Source organism: Macaca mulatta, chromosome 4 (assembly GCF_049350105.2).
Source record: "Macaca mulatta isolate MMU2019108-1 chromosome 4, T2T-MMU8v2.0, whole genome shotgun sequence".
NCBI lineage: Eukaryota > Metazoa > Chordata > Mammalia > Primates > Cercopithecidae > Macaca > Macaca mulatta.
In genome coordinates, this window is record NC_133409.1 from 146491880 (window position 1) to 146516844 (window position 24965).

At 46.5% G+C, this 24965-nt stretch overlaps 1 pseudogene; it reads right to left on the reverse strand.

Moving 5' to 3' along the window:
• Window positions 1–200: 200 nt before the first annotated feature.
• Window positions 201–10930, reverse strand: LOC106997916 (uncharacterized; annotated as a pseudogene).
• Window positions 10931–24965: the final 14035 nt, after the last annotated feature.

Sequence of the window (24965 nt, forward strand, 5' to 3'; positions counted from 1 at the left end):
TCTCCTGACCTCGTGATCCGCCCGTCTCGGCCTCCCAAAGTGCTGGGATTATAGGCTTGAGCCACCGCGCCTGGCTATACTTTCCAGCCACTAATTGAGATGTAGTTATGAAAGATTAAAGTTGCCTTAAAAGGGGGTCACGATAGCAGTTATCAAAGCAATATTCAAGCAAGATTTCAAGGATGCTTTCAGGTTTAGAATTAGTTTTCCTTGTCAAAAATCTTCACAACTTCAAAAACTTAACAGATTGAGAAGCATTTATTTTCTTGACTTTCCCCATTTCTTTATATAAGTCAATAACTGGCTTTGTAGTCTGAAGGTGGGGCTCAGTTCTCCTTCCCAAGCTTTCTGTGTTGTCATCACTCTTTCTTCTCCCAGGACATCATTCAATACAGATCTTATTATTACAGTATATATGTGTGTATATATATATACACACAGAATGAAAGATACATCTATCTGCCTTCCCATCCATTGTCTTGTTCCAACCTTGTTTTTGTGCGTGTATGTGTGTGTGTGTGTGTGTTTTGAGATGGAGCCTCACTCTTGTTACCAGGCTGGAGTGCAGTGGTGGGATCTCAACTCCCTGCAATGTCCACCTTCTGGATTCAAGAGATTCTTCTGCCTCAGCCTCCTGAGTAGCTGGGATTCCAGGTGCACGCCACCAGGCCCAGCTAGTTTTTTGAATTTTTAGTAGAGACGGGGTTTCATCATGTTGGACAGGCTGGTCGTGAACTCCTGACCTCAGGTGATCCACCCACCTTGGTCTCCCAAAGTGCTGGGATTACAGGCGTGAGCCACCGCGCCTGGCCTATTGTTTCAACCTTGAAGGTTGTCTTGACTTCTTGGAAACCCATCCATCAAGGATGTACTCTTTTGAGTACTGACAGCCATTGTCATAAACTGATGGTTATCTCCACTGGTCCCATGTTTCTTTCTTTAATGTAATTTTCAGTGAGTTCACCATACTGTGAATCTGGGCTCTTCCTTTCATCATAAAGCAACTCTCCTGCAGAAAGGTGCGTGTAGTCATCTTTCTCAAGGATGCCTGTGCGCCGGGACCGCCCTGGACAAACACCACCAGCGACTTCATGAGACTGGGAGGGCAGAGAAGAATCGGCCTGCGGGTCTGCAGCGGGAAGCTAAGGCCCAGGACGTGGAGCAGCGGCTCAGGCAGCGGCTCAGCCTGCACGGCACCTCAGCTCAGGGGGCTGACAGCGGCCAGCGCGGCATGGGGCGGAGAGGCGGCGTGGGAAAGGGGCGGGCTACCAGGGCATCTGCGCCGCGGTCGGAAGGGAACTTTTTTTAAAAAATTATTTTATTTTATTTTTTATTTTTTGTAAAGATGGGACATGTTGCACAGTCTGGTCTTAAACTTTCTTTGTTTTTTTTTTTTTCTTTCTTTTTTTGAGACGGAGTCTGGCTCTGTCGCCCAGGCTGGAGTGCAGTGGTGCGATTTTGGGTCACTGCAACCTCTGCCTCCTGGGTTCAAGAGATTCTCCTGCCCCAGTCTCCTGAGTAGCTGGGATTACAAGCGCCTGCCACCACGCCTGGCTAATTTTTGTATTTTTAGTAGAGACGGGGTTTCACCGTGTTGGCCAGGCTGGTCTCAAACTCCTGACCTCAGGTGATCCGGCCACCTTGGCCTAGCAAAGTGCTGGTAATAGAGGAGTTATTAAGAAATTATTTTAGGCAGATAGTAAGGGTAAGGAGTCCTCAGTAAAGCTTTTTCTTTTAATAAAAGCAACTCCCCCAAACATTTCAGGGTTTTTTTGAGATTCACTCAGTTGCCCAGGCTGAAGTGCAGTGGCGCGGTCTCCACCTCCCACTTCAAGCTATTCTCCCTCCTGAATTAGCCTCCCGTGTAGCTGGGATTACAGGCGCCTGCCACCAGCCCAGCTAATGTTTTGTGTTTTTAAGCAGAGACTGGGTTTCACCATGTTGGCCAGGCTGGTCTCGAACTCCTGACCTCGTGATCCGCCCCGTCTGCCTCGACCTCCCAAAGCTCTGGGATTACAGGCGTGAACCACCGCGCCCAGCCACAACATTTATCTGCTAACAGAAAGCAGCTTGAAAAGCCAGGCCTGCAAGCTTTGATACGCAAACACAAGCGGTTAGAATCTGGGTCCATCCAACGTGGCAATTCCTGCCCTCTTCTCCTTGTCCCAAAGTGTGCCAGCTGTCGTGACCACCTCCAGATGACTCTAAGAATGCAGGACATCCCGGAGACCTGCAGTTACATATTAAAAGGCCAGGGTGGGAGGGCCAGGTTTTTCCGCAGGCTCTGTGAATGACACACCTGAACAAGCCAATCCCCTGGGCCCTATGCACATCAGAGACTGCCTCCTCCAGCCTCCCAATATAAAGGACTACTTTTCCGCAGCACACGGGGTTTGTCCGTTTGGAGCCCCGCTCGGAGCCCCGCTCCCTCTTTATGGTGGAGCCGTTTTCTTCTTTCTTTCTTCTTTCTTGCCTGTTAAACTTTCCGCCCTTTGAAACCACTCCACGTGTGTCCGCGTTGTTTATCTAATCAGCAAGAGACACAGAACCCTGGTGTTTCTCCAGTCATCGGAGCTGTATCACTGGGATTACAGGCATGAGCCACCATGCCTAGCCTGGTCTCAAACTCTTAGCTTCAAGGGATCTTCCTGCCTCTGCCTCCCAAAGAGCTGGGATTACAGGTATGAACCACTGTACCTGGCCCTATACCACATTTTCTTTACCCACTCATCTGCTGTTGGACATGTAGGTCGATTCACTTTTTCCCATTCCCACATACGGCACAATCAGTAGCTGTGCTATGCACTCTCCTGGCTCTGCTTTCCAGGGAACAGAAGTAGATACATCAATTTGAATTTCCCCATTATAATCTGAATCGATGACTCCTGTATGTATTTGTACGCCTTTTAAACTTACACTAGACCTTCCTAAAAGTAATCCTATTGTCCCTGCTGGCAAGGGTCCACAGACTCCTGCTGGGACCTTTTGCAGGGGTTCCCCAGGCAGAAGGCTCACAGCTTTTGTGCAGCGAAAATCTACTGTGGCACTACCGGCTGTGACGGGGGACAGACATTGTACAGGGGCGAGGGAATGGCCTGAGCTGGAAATGCCCCAGTTTAGAACAGGGTCTGGGACGGGCCCCTCATGGCGTTTCCCGAAATTGGGTTCCCTTCTTTATCAAAAGTGGTAAAGTTCCCACTTTTATCAAAAGTGACACTGCCTAACCCCTGTTTTCCTTTTTTACATTTTGGACGTATTTCAGGATCAGCAGTTTTTTCCCCTATCTGACAGCCTGACTTGCTGATTTTTTCTACATTCTTTTTTAGTATGACCATGCATCCCACAGTTAAAACAAGCTCCAGGAAATGGAGTATTTCCTTTATCCACTCTCAGTCCTGCCATTGCCTGTGCCAACAAGGTAGCTTTATGCAGATTACCTCCGATACCATCACAGGCCTTGATATAATCAACTAAATGTGCTTTCCCTCTGATAGGTCGCAGAGCAGCCTGGCAATCGGGATTAGCATTGTCGGAAGCTAATAACTGCAATACTATATCCTGAGCAGCCGAATCTGCAATCATCTTTTTAAGAGACTTCTGTAACCGAGCTATAAAGGCAACATATGGTTCTCTTGTTCCCTGTTTTGTAGCACTAAAGGAAGGGTATTGTTCCCCACCTGAAGTGATTTTTTTCCCAGGCTCTATTGCACCCTCCTCTAAGCTGTTCTATGGCATCATCCTGCATGACCAGTTGTGCATCTAAACCAGCCCAGCCACCAACCCCTCAAAAGTTGGTCTGCAGTTATATTAATTTGAGGTTGGGCCTGGGCATTGCGAGCAGCCTGAATGGAAGCTTCATCTGGCCACTAAGTTTTAAATTGTAAGAACTGAGGAGGAGTTAGACAAGCTCATCCCAGTTAGTAGGTATCATTTGACTGGAAACAGTAACATTCTTTGACAGTCCTGTGGGGAAAAGAAAGAGATCAGACTGTTACTGTGTCTGTGTAGAAAGAAGTAGACGTAAGAGACTCCATTTTGTTCTGTACTAAGAGAAGTTCTTCTGCCTTGAGATACTGTTAATCTGTAACCCTACGCCCAACCCTGTCCTTGCAGAGACGTGGGCTGTGTCTACTCAAGGTTTAATGGATTTGGGGCTGTGCCAGATGTGCTTTGTTAAACAAGTGCCTGAAGGCAGCATGCTTGTTAAAAGTCATCACCATTCTCTAATCTCAAGTACCCAGGGACGCAAACACTGCGGAAGGCCGCAGGGACCTCTGCCTAGCAAAGCCAGGTATTGTCCAAGGTTTCTCCCCATGTGATAGTCTGAAATATGGCCTCGTGGGAAGGGAAAGACGGGTGTCCCCCAGCCTGACACCTGTAAAGGGTCTGTGCTGAGGAGGATTAGTAAAAGAGGAAGGAAGGCCTCTTTGCAGTTGAGATACAGGAAGGCATCTGTCTCCTGCCCATCCCTGGGCAATGGAATGTCGCGGTGTAAAACCTGATTGTATGTTCTATTTACTGAGATAGGAGAAAACCGCCTTAGGGCTGGAAGTGGGATGTGCTAGTGGCAGTGCTGCTCTTTATGCACTGAAAATGTTTATGGAGATGTTTGCATATATGCACATCAAAGCACAGCACTTTTCCTTAAACTTATTCATGACACAGATCTTTATTCATATGTCTTCTTGCTGACCTTCTCCCTACTATGACCCTATTGTCCTGCCACTTCCCCCTTTCCGAGATGGTAAAGATAATGGTCAATAAATACTGAGGGAACTCAGAGACGGGTGCCGGCGCGGGTCCTCCGTATGCTGAGCGCTGGTGCCCTGGGCCCACTTTTCTTTCTCTATACTTTGTCTCTGTGTCTCTTTCTTTTCTCAAGTCTCTCGTTCCACCTGACGAGAAACGCCTACAGGTGTGGAGGGGCAGGCCATTACAAAAGCAGAACCTGGTCCATACTGACATTGCTTGTTTTAATTCTTCGAGTAATTTAGAAGGAAGAGGTTCAAAGTAGCTGTAACATTTCCCTCTTGATCTGGGGGGTGTATTGTAACAGGGAACTGCCAAGCCTCAAAATCACCCTCTCGCCTAGCTTGCTGAATTCCTGCCTGAATAGAACTAACAGCAGTCACTCGAGGTGCTGCTCGAACAGTCACTGGGGCAACTACTTTTCGCCCAGTGTCCTCCGGAAAAGAAAGATCTGGGGGGTCATTTTCTTCAAAATAATAAGGAGGGGGTGCAGAAGGGGAAGGATGAACGTCTCCTTCCTTTGGCGCTTTACCTTCAGCTGGCAAATAAACATGCTCTGTAACCTCTTCTGTTACTTCAGTATACTCTTGTTCCTCCTCTTCATCAGTGTGAAAAAGTTCCAAGGTGGAACGAACCAGACCCCAAACTTGCCCCACTGTTACCCTGATGCTTCCGAGCTCCCCTCCTTACCACGAGGATTGCTTTAAGAGTACTCGGGTGTCCTCCAGCTAGTGTTCCGTTCCAACCATCTCTCCGGGGACTCTTCGACCTGGATTCGAGCCCCCACGATGGACGCCAATTGCTGAGACCAGCTCGGTCGGGGAGACCCTAACCCAGTGGCGCTAGAGGAATTAAAGACACACACACACAAATATAGAGGTGTGAAGTGGGGAATCAGGGGTCTCACAGCCTTTAGAGCTGAGAGTTCGAACAGAGATTTACCCACATATTTATTAACAGCAAACCAGTCGTTAGCATTGTTTCTATAGATATTAAATTAACTGAAAGTATCCCATAACCTTATGGGAAACGAAGGGATGGGCCGAATTAATTGCAGCAGGAACATGCCTTTAAGACACAGATTGCTCATGCTTTTGTCTGTGGCTTAAGAATGCCTTCAAGGGGTTTTTGGGGCCAGGTGTTCCTTGCCCTCATTCCCGTAAACCCACAACCTTCCAGCTTGGGCATTAGGGCCATTATGGACATGTTACAGTGCTGCAGAGATTTTGTTTATAGCCAGTTTTGGGACCGTTTATGGCCAGTTTTTGGGGTACTTACTCCAAACACATTAATTTATTTCTAGTTTCTCTATTTGGTTCCATTGGTTTACATGTCTGTTTTTATGCCAGTACTATGCTGTTACTATGGCTTCGTAGTATATTTTGAAGTCTGGTAATGTGATACCTTCAATTTTGTTCCTTTTGCTCAGGATGGCTTTGGTTATTTGGGGTCTTTTGTGATTCTATGCAAATTTTAGTGTTTTTCTATTTCTGTGAAGAGCATCAGTGGTATTTGGATAACAACTGCATTGAATCTGTAGATTGCTTTGGGTAGTGATATGGTTTAGCTCTGTGTCCCCGCTCAAATCTCATCTCAAATTGTAATCCCCACGTGTCAAAGGAGGGACCTGGTGGGAGGCGATTGGATCATGGGGACAGGTTCCCCGTGCTGTTCTGGTGATATCGAGTGAATTCTCATGAGATCTGATGGTTTAAAAGTGTGGCACATCCCCCCTCGCTCTCTCTCTCCTGCCGCCTTATGAAGAAGGTGCTTGCTTCTCCTTTACCTTCCGTTATGATTGTAAGTTTCCCAAGGCCTCCCTAGCCATGCAGAACTGTGACTCAATTAAACCTCTTTTCTTTATAAATTACTCAGTCTGGGCCGGGCGTGGTGGCTCACACCTGTAATCCCAGCACTTTGGGAAGCCGAGACGGGTGGATCACAAGGTCAGGAGATCAAGACCATCCTGGTCAACATGGTGAAACCCCATCTCTACTAAAATGCAAAAAAATTAGCCAGGTGTGGTGGCACACACCTGTGGTCCCAGCTACTCAGGAGGCTGAAGCAGGGGAATTGCTTGTACCCAGGAGGCGGAGGTTGCAGTCAGCCAAGATCGTGCCACTGCACTCCAGCCTGGCGACAGAGCAAGACTCCATCTCAAAAATAAATAAATAAATAAATAAATAAATAAATGAATAATCATTCTCAGGTAGTTCTTTGTAACAGTGTGAAAATGAACCGATACAGGTAGTATGGAGCATGCCTTCTAATTCCACAAGTTACACTCCTACCTACGCCTAAGAGTCCTGTCTCTAAGCTCCTTAACTACAAAATCTCCATTCTTTTTTTTTTTTTTTGAGACGGAGTCTCGCTCTGTCGCCCAGGCTGGAGTACAGCAGCCGGATCTCAGCTCACTGCACGCTGCGCCTCCCCGGTTTAAGCCATTCTCCTGCCTCAGCCTCCTGAGTAGCTGGGATTACAGGCGCCCGCCACTTCGCTCAGCTAGTTTTTTGTATTTTTTTTTAGTAGAGACGGGGTTTCACCGTGTTAGCCAGGATGGTGTCGATCTCCTGACCTCGTGATCCGCCCGTCTCAGCCTCCCAAAGTGCTGGGATTACAGGCTTGGGTCACCGTGCCCGGCCCAAAATCTCCATTCTATGACCTCTTTGTCTCCTAGACTCGTATTTGACTCCAACATCCCCCAGAATACAATTATCCAGGATGATACGAGAATGGAGAGATTCCATAGTAAGAATTAGATTGCCTTTGTCATCCTGCCTCACCCCCACTGACAGGGCTGTACCAGACACAGTGACCCACATTTCCAGCTCTTACAAACAACAAAAATTTGCCAACCATGTCCTGAGAGGATGTCACTGATGCTCAGCAGTTAGCTTTGATGGTTTCCAGTGTTAGCAGAGAGGATACATTACACAGTGCCTCCTCCTCACTTTCCAGGGATGTGGCCTGGAGTACCTTCTGCCTTGGGGAATCTTCCCCCAGATTCCACCCATGGGTCAAATTTTAGGAATCAGCTCACTCCCTTAGAAGCAGCTGTGATTCTCATGCTTGTCCTGATGATCTGGACCTTCTGGTGCTCTCTGTAGAAACCAGGAAACATCAGGAGATTTAATCCCACCTCAGGAACTCAGTTTTCTTTCTCTCTGTCTTCATTCCCTCTTCTCACTCTATTGCATGTAACTAGGTCACTGCATCTCAAAAAACACATAAACTTTTTTTTTGTTTATTTTTGTATCCCGGCCCGCGGGATAGTCAGAGCAGGCCCTGGAGGAGGGGGTGGGAATTTGGGGAACAAGAGACACGAGAAACGCAGACAAGACAGTGCTCTGATCAAGTCTCGTTTAATGGCGGTAATGCACTGCCTTATATACACTTGGAAGGGAAGGGGTTGGGCTAAGGCGGAAATGATCTCATTGCCGAGGGCGTGGCCAGGTTAGTTTCGGTTTCTCTGGTGGGACGTCATGTTGCGCTTGCGCTATTAAGTAACAATTTTCCCCGGCGCGGGAAAAGTGAGTGAAGAAGAAGCAGGAAGAGCGCCATCTTTAATGAGGTATTAGTACAGGGGAAAAAAGGCAAAGATAGGGAGAAGGTGTGGGGTGGAAATGAATATAGCTCAGGCGTTTAATCCTCAATTATTATTTGCTATGGCCGGGGCGTGCAGCTCCGGACATTTTTGGGTTTACTTTTATTTTTATTTTTTGAGACACAGTTTCACTCTGTCACCCAGGCTGGAGTGCAGTGGAACAATCTCAGCTCATTGCAACCTCTGGGTTCAGCTGATTCTCCTGCCTCCGCCCCCCAAGTAGCTGGGACCACAGGTGCATGCCACCACGCCTGACTAATTTTTTTTTGTATTATTAGTAGAGACGAGGTTCCACCATGTTGGCCAGGCTCCTGAGGTCGAACTCCCAAGTGATCTGCTTGCCTCAGCCTCCCAAAGTGCGGGATTGCAGGCTTGAGCCACTGCACATGGCCAATACAAAAACTATTTTAAGAAATCACATTTCGGCCGGGGGCGGTGGCTCACGCCTGTAATCCCAGCACTTTGGGAGGCCGAGGCGGGCGGATCACAAGGTCAGGAGATCGAGACCACAGTGAAACCCCGTCTCTACTAAAAATACAAAAAATGAGCCGGGCGCGGTGGCGGGCGCCTGTAGTTCCAGCTACTGGGGAGGCTGAGGCAGGAGAATGGCGTGAACCCGGGAGGTGGAGCTTGCAGTGAGCCAGGATAGTGCCACTGCACTCCAGCTTGGGCAACAGAGTGAGACTCCGTCTCAAAAAAAAAAAAAAAAAAAAAAAAAAAAAGAAATCACATTTCTGTGTTTTTCTAATACTCTTTGCTTCTTGCTCATTCATTTGGCCATCTGTTACTCATCAGCAGATAAGCCGTAGCAAGTGGGAAAATGGGAAAAAGTATCTATTCACTTAACTTTTCCTTCCACATGATGAAAAATAGGCATCACTTTTTTTTTTCTTTGAGTTGGAGTCTTGCTCTGTCACCCAGGCTAGAGTGCGGTGGTGTGATCTCAGCTCACTGCAACCTCTGCCTCCTGGGTTTAAGCGATTCTTCTGCCTCAGCCTCCCAAGTAGCTGGGTCTACAGGCATGCACCACCACGCCTGGCTAATTTTTGTATTTTTAGCAGAGATGGGGTTTTGCCACATTGGCCAGGCTGGTCTCGGACGCCTGACCTCAAGTGATCTGCCCACCTCGGCCTCCCAAAGTGCTGGGATTACAGGCGTGAGCCACAACACCCAGCAAAAATAAGCATCACTTTGTTTGTTTATTTGTTTGTTTGTGACAGAGTCTCACTCTGTCTCGCCGACTGGAGTGCAGTGGCACAATGATGGCTCACCATAACCTCGACCTCCTGTCTCAATCCATCCTCCTTAGTAGCTGGGATTACAGGCATGCGCCATCATGCCCAGCTATATTGTTCTTTTCTTTTCTTTTCTTTTCTTTGGTGGAGGTGGGATTTTGCCATGTTTCCCAGGCTATTCTCAAACTCCTGAGCTCAAGCAATCTGCCCTCCTCAGCCTCCCCAAGTACTGGGATTACAGGTATGAGACACTGTCCCTGGCCATCACTTCCTTTTGACTGTAGAACTCCTTGGCCCAGCTCATGGGAAAGAGCATTCTAAGGTCACAATTACTGAGCAGCTCAGGGGCAATAAGGGGATTTTGAGGAAAGGAAGACATCGGAGAGGAAAGGGGGCCTCCCAGGCTGGGGTTTTGGTTTATTCTTGGGCTCAGGGGGAGCAGGTGTTGTAGAAGGGGAAGCTCCCTCCATGCCCGTCCTGCTTCTCTGGAAGGAATCCATGTCATGTTCCAGGACACACAGAAGGCCATAGTTACTTGTGGGGAGGAGTCACAGGCATTAAAGGCTTACACTTGTCGCATTGAGTATTCTTCTTCCCATCCTTGAGTGGAAGAAGAGAACTGACCCAGTGCCTGGACCCTTGGAACAATCACCTGTTGTATTGATTACCTTCTTGCATAAACGAATTCCCCCAAAGTTTAGTGGCTGTATTAGTCTGTTCTCACACCGCTATAAAGAACTACCTGAGATGGTAATTTATGAAGAAAAGAGGTTTGTTGACTCACACTTCCACAGCCTGTACGGGAAGCATGGCTGGGGCATCAGGAAACTTACAATCATGGTGGAAGGCAAAGGGGAAGCAGGTACATCTTACCATGGCAGAGAGAGCAGAGGGGGACGTGTTACACACTTTTAAACCATCGGATCTCATGAGAACTCAGTCACTTTCATGAGAACAGCAAGCGGGGATCTGCCCCCATGATCCAATCACCTCCCACCAGCTCCCTCTCCCAACGTTGGGAATTACAGTTCAACAGGAGGTTTGGGTGGGGACACAGAGCCAAACCATATCAGTGGCCTAACTCATTATTTTTTATCTCACGGTTTTATGTGTCAGGAATCTATTACAGCTTAGCCATGTACTCTGGCTCTGAGTTTCTCACAAGGCTGTGGTCGAGGTGCTGGCGGCAGCTGCAGTCATCTTCAATTTCCACTCGGGTGCATTTGCTTCCAAACTTATTCAATAGGTTATTGGCAGGTTTTGGGTCCTTACAAGCTGTTGGACTGACAACTTTGGCTCTGCACAGTCTGTTGGCCTGGGTCCTTCCCGGGTTCCTTACCATGTAGGCCTGTCCACAAGGAAGCTCACAACTTGGCAGCTGCCTTTATCAGCATGAGCAAGTGAAAGGGCAAGAGAGATGGGAAACAAGAGGAATCACAGTCTTTCGTAGTTTAATTTCAAAAGTAACATGCAGCCAGGCACAGTGGCTCATGCCTGTAATCCCAGCACTTTGGGAGGCCGAGGCAGGTGGATCACCTGAGGTCAGAAGTTCAAGATCAGCCTGGCCAACACAGCAAAACCTCGTCTCTATTAAAATTTAAAAAATTAGCTGGGCATGGTGGCAGACGCCTATAATCCCAGCTACTCGGGAAGTTCAGGCAGGAGAATTACTTGAACCTGGGAGGCAGAGGTTGCAGTGAGCTAAGATTGTGCCACTGCACTCCAGCCTGGTCGACAGAACGAGACTCCATCTCAAAAAAAAAAAAAAGGGGGCATGCTCTCCCTTTGCCATATTCTAGGTTAGAAGAAAATTACTAGGTCCAGCTCAGATTCAAGGGCAGCAAATTAAACAGGGCATATTTAAGAAGTTGGGGTCACTGGATAGTTTTAGAAGGCTACCTACCACATTTGCCATTTATTATTATCAGAGATGTATAAAGGTTATACAAAAAATGTATACAAATATATTATGAAATATAAAAAAAATTCTTATTTCATAAAAGTGAAACCAATCTCCGCTGGGCATGGTGGCTCACGCCTGTAATCCTAGCACTTTGGGAGGCCAAGGTGGATGGATCACAAGGTCAGGACATCAAGACCATCCTGGCTAACACGGTGAAACCCTGTCTCTACTAAAAATACAACAAAATTAGCTGGGCGTGGTGGCGGGCGCCTGTAATCCCAGCTACTCGGGAGGCTGAGACAGGAGAATTGGTTGAACTTGGGAGGCAGAGCTTGCAGTGAGCCGAGATCACACCACTGCACTCCAGCCTGGGCAACAGAGCAAGACTCCATCTCAAAAAAACAAACAAACAAAAAGAAACCAATCTCTTTCTTCTCTCTTTTTTGTTTCTTCACTCATAAGAGCAACTCTAGAGTTCTTATTGCTTTGGGCTCAGAGAGCCATCGTTGGTAACATGTGAGTTTAGAGAAAATGAAAGGCTCTGCTTTAAAGATTTTGTTTTCATTTTTTTTCAGAGATAGGGTCTTACTCTGTTGCCCAGCCTGGAGTGCAGTAGCACAATCACAAATCACTGCGGCCTTGAACTCCTGGACTCAAGTAATCCTACTACCTCAGCCACCCAAGTAGCTGGGAGGCTACTGTGCACACTGCCACAACTGGCTAATATTTTAATATTTTGTAGAAATGGGGGTCTAGCCGGGCGTGGTGGCTCACGCCTGTAATCCCAGCACTTTGGGAGGCTGAGGTAGGTGGATCACGAGGTCAGATCGAGACCATCCTGGCTAACACAGTGAAACCCCATCTCTACTAAAAATACAAAAAGTTAGCCAGGCATTGTGGCTGGCGCCTGTAGTCCCAGCTACTCCGGAGGCTGAGGTGGGAGAATGGTGTGAAATCCGGGAGGCGGAGCTTGCAGTGAGCCGAGATCGCGCCACTGCACTCCAGCCTGGGTGACAGAGCGAGACTCTATCTCAAAGAAAAAAAAAAAAGAAATGGGGGTGTCTCGCACAGTGGCTCACGCCTGTAATCCCAACACTTTAGGAGGCCAAGGCACATGGATCACCTGAGGTCAGGTCGGGGGTTCAAGACCAGCCTGGCCAACATGGTGAAACCCAGTCTCTACTAAAAATACCAAAAATTAGCCAGGCTTAGTGATGGGCGCCTATAATCCCAGCTACTCAGGAGGCTGAGACACAAGAGAATTGCTTGAACCTGGGAGGCGGAGGTTACAGTGAGCCAAGATCATGCTGTTGCACTCTAGCCTGGGCAACAAGAGTGAAACTCCATCTCAAAAAAAAAAGAAAGAGAAAAAGAAATGGGGGTCTTGCTGTGTTGTCCAGGCTTGTTTGGAACTCCTGGCCTCAAGTGATCCCCCTGCCTGTCCTCCCAAAGCACTGGGATTACAGGTGCCCGGCCCCTGCTTTAAGTTTTAAGACACACCTGGCTACTCCAGCCCAGTTTTGCTTGAGAACCCTGTGTTGGGGTCCTACTGGAAGCCATGCAGTGGGGCTGGAGTTCCCTTTGTCTCTGTCTCTCATACATCTCCTTCAGGTAATCAGTGAGAGAAGTAACTGGCAATCAGCCTGGCCAAAATCATCTACCAGCACCCTACCCCTATCACAAGCCCATCAGAGGGAAACTCTAATTGGTTTCCCTTCCTGTAAAGTCCAAGTCTCCCAGCCTGGAGAGCTCTTCTCTCTCCTCGCTGGAGATCCAATTCAAGCCACTCCTCTTCTCTGAAACGTTAGAATTAAATGAGAAGATGGGAAGAGATGTTTCTTTGTAAATAGAATTGCCTGAGGGTCAAAGAGGCCTGCAAGTGAGAAAACAAGCTAAACAGCTGGAAAAAAAGACACAGGGGAAGGATGGAGTGTCAACTACTGGTTATAAAATTTCTCTTCTCCTTGGCAGGGAATGTCTCTGTGGGGATACAGATGCATCTAGCTGCTGAGCACACAGTAGGTGTCCAATTAGTCCTTGTTGACAATGTACTTGTAGTGGTTTTTAAATGTTCACAAATTCCTTGATATTCTTCCATTAATAGGTAGAGCCTGATTCCCTTCCTTTGAATGGGGGCTAGACTGACTTCTAATGAATAGAATGTGGCTGAAATGACAGTGTATGACTTCTGAGGTGAGGTCAGAAAAGGCATTGCAGCGTCTGCTCTGTTCTCTCCTGGATGATTTACTATAAGGCAAGCCAGTTGGTATGTCATTAAGGGAGGAGACCACCCTTCATATTGTCTTACACCCAATTTCTGCCTCCAAAGAAACAAAAAGTAAAAACTATAAGGCAGAAATGAAATCCACAAGCAGACAGCCCAGCGCCACACCCTGGGCCTGGTAGTTAAAGATCGACCCCTGACCTAATCAGTTATGTTAGCTATAGATTACAGACATTGTATAGAAATGCACTGTGAAAATCCCTATCTTGTTTTGTTCTGATGTAATTACTGGTGCATGCAGCCCCCAGTCACGTACCCCCTGCTCGCTCAATCAATCACGACCTTCTCACACGCACCCCCTTGGAGTTGTGAGCCCTTAAAAGGGACAGGAATTGCTCACTCGGGGAGCTCGGCTCTTGAGGGAGTCTTGCCGATGCCCCTGGCCGAGTAAACCCCTTCCTTCTGTAGCTCGGTGTCTGAGGAGTTTTGTCTGCCGTTCGTCCTGCTACATTTCTTGGTTTCCTGTCTGGGAAGCGAGGTGATTGGCAGATGTTCAAGGCAGCTCCTTAGGCGGCTTAAGCCTGCCCTCTGGAACATCCCTGCGGGGGACTCCAACCAGCCTGAGTGAGGCAGATCCTGAGAGCGCTCCTGGGTAGGCATTTGCCCCAGTGGGACACCTCACCAGAGCAGTGTGTGGCAGGCCCCCATGGAGGATCAACACGGTGGCTGAACACCAGGAAGGAATGGGCACTTGGAGTCTGGACATCTAAAACTTGGTAAGACTAGTCTTTGAAACTTGCTCACTCCGTTTGAGTGGAAGCGTGGCCTGATCACCCACGGCATGCCATTATCGGCACTTTGGTTTTGGTTTTGACTTGGTTTGGATTGCTTGACAGGATTGGTCTTGGGAACTTGCCTACTCGATTTGAATGGAAGCGTGGCCTGATCACCCATGGTGTGCCTGTACCAGGACATTGGTTTTTGGTTTTGACTTGACTTGGATTGCTTGATACTTTGGTTTTGGTTTTGACCTGGCTTGGATTTCTGGATACTCTGATTTTGGTTTTGATTTTGGTTTGGTGCAAACTGCAAAAGTGTGTGTGTACCCTTTTTACCCATTCTTTGTTTTGTGGTGTGCGTGTGGTGTGAGTGTGGTGTTTTGTCTCAGAGAAGCATAGGTCAGGCACAAATAAGCCCACCCTACTAGGAACTATGTTGAAAAATTTCAAAAAAGAATTTAAGGGAGACTATGGAGTACTATGACACCAGGAAAACTTAAAACTTTGTGTAAGATAGACTGGCCAGCATTAGAGGTAGGTTGGCCATTAGAAGGAAGCCTGGACAGGTCCCTTGTTTCAAAGGTATGGCACAAGGTAACCTGTAAGCCAGGGAACCCAGACCAGTTCCCATACATAGACACTTGGTTACAGCTGGCTTTAGACCCCCCACCCCCAACACACAGTGGTTGAGAGAACAGCAGCATAAGAGGCTGGCAAAGGCAAGGAAAGACCAGCAGAGAGAGAGAAAGGAAGAGACAGAGAGGCAGAGAGAGAAAGAGAGAGAGAGATACAAGTAGTTAAGAAAAAAAAAAAAAAGTGCACCCTATTCCTTTAAAAGCCAAGGTAAATTTAAAACCTGTAATTGATAATTGAAGGTATTCTCCCTAACCCTATAACACTCCAATACCACTTTGTTATCAGTGTAAACAAGGGCGTATCCCGAAAGCACTAAGGCCTTCCTATCAAAAATCCTTAACCCAGTAACCCGCGGATGGCCCAAATACATTCAATCTGTAGTGGCAACTGCTTTGCTAACAAAAAAAAAAAAGGAAAAAAATAACTTTTAGAGGAAACTTCATTGTGAGCACACCACACCAGTTCAGAAGAATCCTAAGGAAAAAAAAAAAAAGGAAAAATAAAGGGGGGCGGAATTTATATAAAAAGAGTATTATACGGTAGATTCTTGTCCTGAAATAAATTAACTGGTTGTTTAAAGAAAGAAATATTTGTAATAAGTCAGAAAGTTGAGGCATGTCAAAGAATTGTCTGCGAAAGTCACTAAAGAGAAAAATGTTATAAAAAAGAATTTATGCAAAAAAAGTTGTGTAATTTAAAAGTAGCCCTCCTGAATGTAAAACTGTTGAAAAAAAAATTACTGTTTTGAAGGTTTAAGCAAGTTTTAAAATGTTAATTGTAAAGAAAATTCCGTGTGTAAACATATTAGCTAAAGTTAAAGAAGTATCATCCAGTTTTTCTGTGAACTGGACATTAAAGTGAAAACATAACAGGTTGTTCTTAAGGTGCCAACCTGCTCTTTAGCAAAAATTATAAAAGGTTAAAAAGAGCCTATAAAATCTTACCTTATGGTCAAACATTAAAAATTAGATAAATATGTCTATAAGGTTTTATTAAAATTAGGTTTAACATTAATAACACACTAATATAAAGATAAAATTTAGCTTACCTGGTATAAAAATCATACGAGAAGCATTGTTAAATATAAAATCGTATTCGGCTTTCTTTGGTTTAAAAACTAATAAAAATAGGTGCTAAAGGAAATTTCTCAGTAAAAAGGCACTAAGGACTATAAAGTCCACTGCCAAGGTCCCCACATTTAAAACAAAAGGTCAATTTCTTAACAATTATTTACTTGGTTTATCTTCCACTTTCCTTTCTCTCAAAAACTAAAAGTCTTTTAGCACATGTACCACCCCCAGAATTTCCGGTAAACCAGCACCAGCCTGAAGATCATGTTCTCATCAAAGGGTAAAAAGAAGAAAAACTCGAGCCAGCCTGGGAAGGACCCTACCTTGTGCTGCTAACCACCGAGACTGCCGTTCATACAGCAAAAAAGGATGGACTCATCACACCCAAGTCAAGAAAGCGCCACCCGCTCCAGAGCTGTGGGCCATAGTCCCAGGTGAAAACCCTACCAAACTAAAGCTAAGAAAAATTTAACTATTTTCGTCTGTTCTATTACTCTTTCTTCTTTCCTCATTCTGTTGCTGACCATCTAGTTATTAACATAACCAAGTCAATTTTGCCTCAAACTATTGCATTTAATGCCTGCCTTGTTATACCCTGTGGGGACTTGCCAAGTCAAAGACAGCCCTCTACTTCAGAAAGTACTTCTGTCCTTCCTGAGTCTCCTCAGACGGCATTAGTAAACTAGGACCATTTAATCCAGGGAGATTTCGATCAAGATTCCAGTGCCAGCCAGAAATCTTGCCCCCCGATGTAGGGCTTTCATGCCATAGTTGGTCCAACGTTCTGTGGACCACTAAAGAGCAAGGATGGACTTCCCCAACCGGTTTTTGTAATTTTCTAAAATCATACATTCATTTTACTAGAGGATCATAGAAGTTAAAGACTTAAAACAAACTTTAGCAATTAAGACAGGATACCAAGATGCAAATGCCTGGTTAAAATGGATCATATATTCCATCTGCACATTAAACAAAAGCAATTGCTATGCTTGTGTTCATGGCAGGCCAGAGGCCCAGATTGTCCCCTTTCCACTAAGGTGGTCCTCCAGTCGACCAGGTGTGGGCTGCATGGTAGCTCTTTTCCAGGATTCTACAGCCTGGAGTAATAAGTTGTGCCAGGCTCTCTCTGTTATATCCCAAAGTCCAGCACCCTGCAGGTCAGCCCCAGAGGGCCATCCAGCCTCCATCTCCCAATACTAAGTTCACTTCGTGTCTCTCACGACAGGGAGGAAACTTAGCGTTCCTTGGAGACCTCAAAGGATGCAGTGAGCTTAAGAATTTTCAAGACCTTATCAATCAGTCAGCCCTTGTTCATCCCTGAGAGGATGTGTGGTGGTATTGTGGTGGACCTTTACTGGGCACTCTGCCGAATAACTGGAGTGGCACTTGTGCTTTAGTCTAATTGGCTATCCCTTTCACCCTGGCATTTCATCAACCAGAAGGAAAAAAATAAGACATCATAAAGCGAGAGAAACCCGTTATGGGTCTTTTGACTCTCGTGTCTACTTAGATGCAGTTGGATTCCCACGAGGAATACCAGATCAATTTAAAGCTTGAAATCAAATAGCTGCAGGATTTGAGTCAATATTTTTATGGGTGACAGTTAACAAAAATGTAGATTAGATAAACTACATCTATTACAACCAATAGCAATGAGCTTTTCATGAGTTAAAAGAAAAACTCATGTCAGCCCCAGCCCTGAGGCTACCTGACCTGACAAAACTCTTTACACTCTGTGTCAGAAAGAGAAAAAATGGCAGTTGGAGTTTTAACAAAGACTGTGGGGCCCTGGCCAAGGCCAGTGGCCTATCTCTCAAAACAGCTAGTTAGGGTTTCCAAAGTCTGGCTTCCAGGTCTAAGGGCCCTAGCAGCAACGGCCCTGTTAGCACAAGAAGCAGATAAACTAACCCTTAGGCAAAACCTGAATATAAAGGCCCCCATGCTGTGGTAACTTTAATGACTACCAAAGGACATCATTGGTTGACAAATGCTAGATTAACCAAGTACCAAAGCTTGCTATGTGAAAATCTCCGCATAACCATTGAAGTTTGCAACACCCTAAACCCCGCCACCTTGCTCCCGGTATCAGAGAGCCCAGTTGAACATAACTGTGTAGAGGTGCTGGACTCAGTTTATTCTAGCAGGCCCAACCTCCGAGACCATCCTTGAACATGAGTAGACTGTAAGTGGTACATGGACGGGAGCAACTTCGCCAACCCCTGCAAAGTGACTCTGAAGAAGACGACAAGCCCTGCTACAGTCACACCCGGAAGCTGACTGGTCCACGCATGGCCGAAGCATGAGAAAACTCATTGCAGGACTCATTTTCCTTAAAATTTGGACTTTTACAGTAAGGACTTCAACTGACCTTCCTCAGACTGAGGACTGTTCCCAGTGTATACATCAAGTCACTGAGGTAGGACCAAAGGTTGCTATGGTCCTATTATTTTATGGTTATTATAAGTGTACTGAACTCTAAAAAGAACTTGTTTTTATAATGTTATTCTATCCAAGGTATGTAGCCCAGGAAATGACCAACCTGATGTGTGTTATGACCCATCTGAGCCTCCCATGACCACAGTTTTAAAAATAAGATTAAAGACTGAGGGCTGGTAGGGGCTCATAAATGATGCGGGTAAAGTGTTAGCCAAAACAGAAGAAAAAGGGATGCCCAAACAAGTCACCTTAAAATTTGATGCCTGTGCTGTCATTAATAGTAATAAGTTAGGAATAAGGTGTGGTTCTCTTAATTAGAAAAGAGGCTATATGGCAGAAAATAAGTACATCCGTCATAAATTAGGACTGTGTGGAAATAAATGTAAATACTGGTCTTATGTCATTTAGGCCACTTGGATTAAAAAAAAAAATGAAAAGGATCCAGTCCACCTTCAGAAAGGAAAAAATGGCCCTCCCTGTACTAAAGGACAATGTAACCCCTTAGAGCTAGTAATAACCAATCCCCTTGATCCTCGCTGGAAAAAACGGGAGTGTGTGACCTTAGGAATCGATGGGGCCAGACTGGATCCTCGAGTAAATATCTTGGTTTGAGGAGAAGTTTACAAACGCTCTCCTGAGCCAGTGTTTCAAACTTTCTATGATGAACTACATGTGCCAGTACCAGGAATTCCAGGAAAAACAAAAAATTTGTTTTTGCAATTAGTTGAGTGTGTAGCCCAGTGTCTCAATGTCACTTCATGTTATGTATGTGGAGGAACTGTAATAAGAGATCAATGGCCATGGCAAGCCCGAGAATTAGTACCTACAGACCCAGTTCCTGATGAATTCCTGGCTCAAAAGAATCACCCTGATAATTTCTGGGTCCTAAAAGCCTCAATTATTGGACAACATTGCATAGCTAGAGAAGGAAAAGAATTTACTAACCCTGTGGGACGACTTAGTTGCCTGAGACAGAAACTGTGCAATGGTACCACAAAAACAGTCACTTGGCGGAGTTCAAATCACACAGAGAGAAATCCATTTAGTAAATTCCCAAAGTTGCAAACCGTGTGGACCCACCCGGAGTCCCACTGGGACTGGACAGCCCCCACTGGATTATACTGGATATGTGGGCATAGAGCTTATGCCAAATTACCTGACCAGTGGGCAGGTAGTTGTGTTATCGGCACTATTAAACCATCTTTCTTCCAACTGCCCATAAAAACGGGTGAACTCCTGGGCTTCCCTGTCTATGCTTCCCACAAGAAGAGAAGCATAGCTATAGGAAATTGAAAAAATGATAAATGGCCCCCTGAGAGAATCATACAATATTATAGGCCTGCTACTTAGGCACAAAATGGCTCGTGGGGATGTTGGACCCCCATTTACATGATCAGCCGAATCATACGGTTACAAGCTGTCTTAAAAAAAAAATCACTAATAAAACTGGCAGAGCCTTGACTATTCTGGCCAGGCAAGAAACTCAGATGAGAAATGCTATCTATCAAAGTAGATTAGCTCTCGACTACTTGCTAGCAGCTGAAGGAGAGGTCTGTAGGAAATTTAACCTTACTAATTGCTGCCTACACATACATAATCAAGGGCAAGTAGTTGAAGATATAGTTAGAGATATGACAAAACTGGCACATGTGCCCATGCAAGTGTGGCATGGATTTGATCCTGGGACCATGTTTGGAAAAATGGTTCCCAGCGCTAGGAGGATTTAAAACTGTTATAATAAGAGTTATAATAGTAATAGGAACCTGCTTACTGCCCCGTTGTTTGCTACCTGTACTTCTTCAAATGATAAAAAAGCTTGATCACTACCTTAGTTCACCAAAATGCTTCAGCACAAGTGTACTATATGAATCACTATCGATCTGTCTTGCAAGAAGACATGAGTAGTAAAAATGAAAGTGAGAACTCCCACTATTGAGTGAGAGTCTCAAAGGTGGGGAATAAGGGAGGAGACCACCCCTCACATTGTCTTATGCCCAATTTCTGCCTCCAAAGAAAGAAAAAGTGAAAACTAAAAGGCAGAAATGAAATCCACGGGCAGACAGCCCGGTGCCACACCCTGGGCCTAGTAGTTAAAAATCGACCCCTGACCTAATCAGTTATGTTATCTATAGATTACAGACATTGTATAGAAAAGCACTGTGAGGCTGGGCGTGGTGGCTCACTCCTGTAATCCCAGCGCTTTGGGAGGCCGAGGCGGGCAGATCACAAGGTCAGGAGATTGAGACCATCCTGGCGAACATGGTGAAACCCCGTCTCTACTTAAAAAAAAAATACAAAAATTAGCCGGGCATGATGGCGGCACCTGTAATCCCAGCTACTCAGGAGGCTGAGGCAGGAGAATGGTGTGAACCCGGGAGGCGGTGGTTGCAGTGAGCTGAGATCGCGCCACTGCACTCCAGCCTGGGCGACAGAGCCAGACTTTGTCTCAAAAAGAAAAAAAAGAAAAGAAAAGAAAAGCACTGTGAAAATCCCTATCCTATTTTGTTCCGATCTAATTACCAGTGCATGCAGCCGCCAGTCACGTGCCCCCTGCTTGTTCAATTGATCGCAACCCTCTCACGCAGACCCCCTTAAAGAGTTGTGAGCCCTTAAAAGGGACAGGAATTGCTCACTCAGGGAGCTCGGCTCTTGAGACAGGAGTCTTGCCAATGCTCCTGGCCGAATAAACCCCTTCCTTCTTTAACTCGGTGTCTAAGGAGTTTTGTCTGCGGCTCGTCCTGCTACATCATGAAGACTCTCAAACACCCCTGTGGAGATGCCCACGTGTAGGAAGACTGAGGCCTCCTGCCAACAGCTGGCACCAACTTGTCAGTCCCATTACTGTGCTGTCTTGGAAGGGGATCCTCCAGCCCCAGTCAAGCCTTCAAATAACAACAGTCCTTGGCAAAAGCGTAACTGTAACCACAGCTTGACTGAGCCAGAACCACCCAGTCAAGATGCTCTCAAATTCCTGTGAGAGGTAACATATGTTTATTGATATTTAAATGACTAAGAGGAAGGGAGCTGGAGAGACATTGTGGGAGGAAGAGGTTTTTGCTTCCTGGTTCCAGTGTGCTTGATTGACAAGCTCCTACTGTGCAAACAGCTTTCAGTGCTCAGTTTCTGGAGTAGCCAGCAACACCCAGAGGCTAGCAGCTTCTCCTGGCACTGCCCACCTTGGGCTGTAGCATAAGCAGAATGGCTCCAACTTCTGCCTCACATAGCACCTGTGTGCATGTGGCTTCTCCTGCATCAGGCTCCTGCAGCACCCACAGGTTCTCCAGTGCCGGCTCCCGCAGCACATGAAGACCAACAGGACCCAGTGAGCAGCAGCTTCCCCTGCACCCCACTCAGTTAGCTCTGTAGTGGAAAGTCTCTAGTTCCACACCTCCCTGGGGAAGAGCTTTCCCTGGCATCCTAGAGGGCATATATCTGGCAAGTTCCACTGGCATGACAGTACAGTGACTTTTCTGCCACCTAGTGAGCTGTGGGCTGTGCTCTACTCAACAGGGTCTGGATCTCGGCCCTGGGTGGGGAGAGGATACCTCTTTCTTGGGTGCTATATCTCAGCCTTGGGAGGTAGGAGCTGCACCTCATGCCAGCTATTCATTATTCCATAGGGTTCTCATAACTCCTTACTAACCAATTCTTTGTTACTCCAATTCCCTGTTTTAATAATCATATTCAAATTTCCTGTTAAATTACTATGCGGTTTCTCTCTTGATCAGACCCAGACTGATACACCAAGTTTTCTCATAATTTGTTACATGGCAACAGATAACTAATACACCACTCCCATCTGATCTGCCCACTGCCAATTCCTTTCATTACCATCAGCCGATTGCTATCATGTGCCTGCCCTGAGCAGCCTTTTCAAGGCTTTGATAAGCAGTCAGGTATGTCCTACTGCAGGCAGGCTGGGTACAGTGGCTCAAACCTATAATCCCAGCACTTTGTGAGGCCAAGGCAGGCAGATCGCTTGAGGTCAGGAGTTCAAGACCAGCCTAGCCAACATGGTGAAACCTGGTCTCTACTAAAAATACAAAATTTAGCCAGGCATGATGGTGCACATCCATAATCCCAGCTACTTTGGGAGGCTGAGGCAGGAGAATTGCTTGAACCTGGGAGGCAGAGTTTGCAGTGGGCCAAGATCGTGCCACTGTACTCCAGCCTGGGCAACAGAGCAAGACTCCATCTCAACAACACAAAAAAATAGCTGGGTATGGTGATGGGCACCTGTAATCCTAGTTACTTAGGAGGCTGAGGCAGGAGAATCGCCTGGGGATGCAGAGGTTGCAGTGAACCAAGATCACGCCACTGCACTCCAGCCTGGGCAACAGAGTGAGACTCCGTCTCAAAAACAAACAAACAAACAAACAAAAACATATGTCCTACTTCAAAAAAGAATAAAAGTACAAAGTATGTAAGATTCAAGCTTTAATTTGCCAAATGCCAAGTGAGAGTTCAGATGAGAAGCGCTGCAGGATGCACCAAAGGCTGGTATGCTTGAAAAAAGATCTCGGCTGCAGTGGGACGTCAACGTTGATGACACTAGAAGGCACAGTCCAGTGGGAAGAAGAGGGAAGGCCATTCTAGCACTCTAAGCAGCAGGAAAGTTGTATCAAAAGTAGGCCAGGTGCAGTGACTCATGCCTGTAATCCCAGCATTTTGGAGGCTGAGGCAGGCAGATCACCTCAGGTCGGGAGTTTGAGACCAGCCTGACCAACATGAAGAAATGCTGTCTCTATTAAAAATACAAAATTAGCCGGGTGTGGTGGCGTATGCATGTAATCCCAGCTACTTGGGAGGCTGAGAGGGAGACTCGCTTGAACCCGGGAGGCGGAGGTTGCGGTGAGTGGAGATTGCGCCATTGCACTCCAACCTGGACAACAAGAGCAAAACTCTGTCTCAAAAAAAGAAAAAAAAAAGTTTGGAGGCATATTCTTTTTATAATAGTAATTTAAAGTAAAAAAAGAGAACACATTTGGAGCAAAAGTACACATGGTATGATTAGGGCAGCAATGACTAGTTTGCTCCAGTTTGGCTGGAGCAGAGATTTGGCACAGTGGGCTTGAGGCAGGCAAGAGGATCACATTGTGAAGGGCCTTGAATGCAAAGCTAATTCATTTGGTTTTGTCATGTAAAAAAGGGGTCCAGCTGGGCGCGGTGGCTCAAGCCTGTAATCCCAGCACTTTGGGAGTCTGAGACGGGTGGATCACGAGGTCAGGAGATTGAGACCATCCTGGCTAACACGGTGAAACCCCGTCTCTACCAAAAATACAAAAAAAATCTAGCCAGGCGAGGTGGCGGGCACTTGTAGTCCCAACTACTCGGGAGGCTGAGGCAGGAGAATGGCATTAACCCGGGAGGCGGAGCTTGCAGTGAGCCGAGATCCGGCCACTGCACTCCAGCCTGGACGACAGAGCGAGACTCCATCTCAAAAAAAAAAAAAAAAAGGGGGGGGGGGGCCAGTGACCACATCTTTTGAGGACAAAACTCAACCTTTTGCTGAGAATACATTTATACCTATCAGATCACATGACTTTGCTTTGAGGCTGAGAAAGATTTCACCATGGCAATGGGGAGCCCCTGAAGGTTTTTGAGAATGGTGCCATGTGGGATTATAAAATTAGCCTGGAGTGTGTAGGGCTGGAGAGGATGGAAACCAGGAGGGGGAAGAGTCAGGCCCAGTGTGGTGGCTCACACCTGTAATCCCAACACTTTGGGAGGCTGAGGAGGTTGGATTGCTTGAGCCCAGGAGTTTGAGACCAGCCTGGGAAACGTGCAAAACCTTGTCTTTACAAAAAAATACAAACGATTAGCTGGGCACGGTGGCACATTCCTGTAGTCCCAGCTACCCAAGGAGGCTGAGGTGGGAGGATCACGTGAGCCTGGGAGGTTGAGGCTGCAGTGAGCCGTGTTTGCACTTTAGCCTGGGAGACAGAGTGAGACCCTGTCTCAAAAAAAAAGAAAAAAAAAAAAAAAAAGTAGGCAAGTCCTGATGTGGAGGACAGGGCAGTAGCAATGGAAATGGGGGAACGAGGTGGATGTGGTGGGGAGGAGAATTTGAAAGTGATGCCCAACACCTTGTTGGTGACACGGGCACACATGGAGCTGGTCGAAAGGCAATGCTGGCATTGGACAAGTTCCACTGGGGTGGCTGCAGTGTATCCAGCAGCAAGAAGGAGCAGCCTCAGGCCTGAACTCAGGAGGGAGACAAGGGGTGCTGATTCAGATCTGGTAGTGACTGCCCACTCATTCTGGGAGACAGTGACGGGGCTGGCCTCTCTATAGGCTCTGGCTCTTTCCCATCAGCCCATCCTCATCAA